The sequence below is a fragment of the Chrysochloris asiatica genome, unplaced genomic scaffold (assembly GCF_000296735.1).
Source record: "Chrysochloris asiatica unplaced genomic scaffold, ChrAsi1.0 scaffold00017, whole genome shotgun sequence".
Taxonomy (NCBI): Eukaryota; Metazoa; Chordata; class Mammalia; order Afrosoricida; family Chrysochloridae; genus Chrysochloris; species Chrysochloris asiatica.
Window position 1 is genome coordinate 9,748,795 of NW_006408535.1, and position 3,773 is coordinate 9,752,567.

The following is a 3,773-nucleotide window of genomic DNA, read 5'->3' on the forward strand; positions in this document are numbered from 1 at the left end:
CAAAAAGAAGGGAGTATCGCCTAATTTTATATCTTTTCAAAACAAAATGATTTTACCTTGGCTCAGATTTAGGGTTGTTATCTATAGGCTAAGGACATTTTCATGGCCAGTTAGTCAAAGCAGGGAAGCAGGAGAACCAGATTCGAGAACCAGATTCAACTATTGTTGTTGTGGTGTGCTGTAGAGGTGGTTCCGACCCATAGTGACTTTGTATAGGATTTTCAAGCATCTGCTGTTGAGCTTAATCACCGACCTTGCAGCTCAAACCGATTTTGCAGTCCAGCACATTAATCCATAGCACCACACCTTCCTGGAATAGCTCCAATCAGTTGTCTTGTAGGAAAGTGGCTCAGGGATGCCACACATTTGAATATTTTAAAAGTGGAAACTTCTGGTTTCTGAATGTTAACAAGCAATTCATTTTTCAAAGAACACTATGTGAACTGAACAAAAGATATCTGCAGATCGTTTTCAGGATGTAGTGCCTCAATCTTCTTTTCAGCGTTTAATTCTTGAGCAAGCTATGACATGGCTCTTATAAAGCATATAAAACATTTTGGGTTTCTTGTGGCTGATACTACATAATCAGAAATATTCACACAAACTGGTATAAAAATAATGGCAGCAAAGTTGATAATAGCGAACGTATGTATAGTAATGACTTCTAATGTGTGTTTACACTCTATTTAAATTGATACTCAAGACAACCCTGTGAGGCCAGTAGGACAGCTATTATTTGTATTCCCATTTTGGAGAAGAGGACAATGAAACTAAACAAGTGGCTCTTGAGTATATACAGGACACAGAATCCCTGGGAGGAAATTATTGAAAGTCATAGACACTTCTTGCCATAAAAATGAATACTTAAAAAAAAAGTTAATAGTAACGTATGCTCACCATAGAATGGTCTTCCATTCAAGATAAAAAGGACAACAGTTACCTAAGGACAAAATTGAGAAGGGATGTGAAGGAGAGTGGAATGGAAATAAGAACAACATGGAGGAAATGGGGTAACTGTTATTACATGGAGGGGGTTGTAATCATTGAGATGAAACAAAGTGTATGATTTGTTCAATGTAAAACTCAGGATCGTCCTCTGTAAACCTTCATTCAATTCACAATAAAAAGTATCAAAAAAAAAAGTCAACATATAATCCCTAGGAGTTCATAGATACTCTCCTTCTTCCAAAGCTGGTCAGTCCATAGTTTGAAGAATAAATGATTTATGAAACTTCATCTTGAATTCAAACCCAAGTTTGTAGAGTCCTGTTGTGTGTATGTGTGTGTGTGTGTGGGGGGGTAGCTTTTTCTACTACATGTTGTTTCCCTCCTTAGAAAAGACCTCAGTTGACACAGCAGCCCCCAGAGTAGGGTCTGCCTAGATGAAATGTTGTTGTTGTTAGGTACCATCAAGTTAGTTCTAACTTATAGGAACTCTACAATATGGTTTCCAAGGCTCTAAATCTTCTAGGGAGCAGAAAGCCTCATCTTTCTTCCATGGATTATTTGGTGGGATCGAACCACTGACCTTGTGGTCCGCAATTCAGTGTTTATCCTATAGTACCTCCACACTCCCCCTAGACTGAGTAGTTATCTCCAACTCCACGTGTGCCATCACCACTGGTATAGTTGTACTGTTAACCATATTTTAATTTGGAAAATTCCAGTACACAAGATCATATCCAACTAAAAAGAAGTGCATAATTTTTAATGAGTTATGTAAACCCCTTCTTAAATGAATCATCTTGGAGTAATCTTTGCTATTGTTGTTAAGTCTGGTAGCATAGTAGTTATGAATCGGGCTGCAAACCACAAGGTCAGCAGTTCAAAACTACCATCTATTCTGCAGAAGAAAGATGAGGCTTTCTGCTCCTGTAAAGATTTACAGCCTTGGAAACCCTGTACAGGGTCGCTATGAGTCAGAACCGACTCTATGACACACTGCCACCACCACCATTGTTGTTAAGTGCTGTTGAGTCAGATCTAATTCATAGTGACCCTGTAAAGATTTTCTGAGAAGCAGTTGATGAATTTGAACGGACAACTCTTGCAGTTCAGACTGGCCTTTCAGTCCAATGCATTATCCCCCACAGTGCCACAATAGCTGGATTATATGAGGAAGAAGGATGCATCAAGACTGAAGGAAGATTCATTAACAGCTAATCTATGCAGATAACACAACCTGCTGAAAGTGATAAGAACTTGATGAAGATCAAAGCCTACAACCTTCAATTAGATTACACAGTAACATATAAAACAAAAGTCCTCACATTTGGACCAATAAATAACATCATGATGACTGGAGAAAAGATTAAAGTTTTTAAGGATGAATTCTATTATCAAGGATGGCCAAAGACTTCAAGTACTGTACCATTCTCTTTAAATTTGCAACATATGCCTCCAGTAGGATGTGTTGCTTAGGATTCTCATCTTTTAAAGCACTGACATCGATACCAAAGACATAATCAGTATCCATGGATGCAGCAGTCAAGAAATCAAATGACATATTGTATTGGGCGAGACCTCTTTAAAGTGATAAAAAGCAAAGATGTTACCTTGAGGACTTAAAGTGCGCTTGAACCAAGCCCCATAGCATTTTCAGTCTCTTCATATGCCTGTGAATACTGGACAGTGATTAAGGAAAACTGAAGAATTGATGTCTTTGAGTTAACGGTGTTGACGAAGAAAATTGAACAATCTATGGACTGTCAGAATGAACAAATCTGACTTGGCAGAAGTACAGCAATAATGCACGATGCCATTGGAGATTCCATCACCCAGATCCATGTTCTGAATCATGGAATTTCAGGTTATAATACCAAATGGATCAAAAATATACCCCCAAGACTAATCAGGAAAGGAAACAATTTAAGCAACTTATAGCAGTTATAATTTTCTTTGGTAACAATGACAGTGCTTTAAAAGGTGAGACTCCTAAGCATCACAGCCCAATGGAGGAGTATGTGGCAAATTCACAGGGCATGGCACAATACTTGAAGTCTGCATCTGCAGACATCCTTAAGAATAGAATGATTCTCGTCACACCACCCCCTTTTTGTGAAACCACTTGGGGAAAGGAGTACATCATACAAGGTTGCAAATTAAATTGCCTGAACTTGGTTGTTAATGAATATGCCAAGGCCTGTTTACAAGTAGCCCAAGCCTGCAGGACTGTTGTACTTGACCTGTGGACCCTGATGCAGAAGGACATTCAGGATGTCTAATCCTATTTATCACCCAAAGGGAAATGAATTTCTGTTGTCACATGTTTGCCCTTTGTTGGAAAAGAAGATCTCTTCCCTGCCTTTGCTTCTTCCTTTATTGGTGGAACGCAGCAGAAGCCAAACCTGAACTAAGTCTTCTGGGAAATGGAGATCATTAGTTAATCGCAGAAAAACTCTAGGTAGGTTGTTAATTTACAGAATGTAATGTTGCCAGTGTGCAAGCATTCTAAGATTGTCACCCAAAAATAATTTTTTCTCAAGCTTAAACTTTTTCTTATGACTTTGGACCAAAAAAAATTCACTTTTGCCACCCATATTAATAAAAGTACAAAGATGTATCGGGGGGGAAAAAAAAGAAAGAATGCTTTTAGAAGCGATGATGGAGAGACTACCTCACAGGTGGTTTGACCAGAAGGGACTAGTCCCTGGAAAAGGACATCATAGTTGGTAAAGTTAAGGGTCAGCAAAAAAGGAGGAAGACCTTCAATGAGATGAGTTGACACAGGGTCTTCAGTAATAGGCTCAAGCATAACAATGATTGTGAGAATG

General features: G+C 38.6%; 1 pseudogene; it reads left to right on the forward strand.

Moving 5' to 3' along the window:
* The first annotated feature begins 2,748 nt into the window (after window positions 1-2,748).
* On the forward strand, window positions 2,749-3,382 carry LOC102822516 (annotated as a pseudogene).
* Window positions 3,383-3,773: the final 391 nt, after the last annotated feature.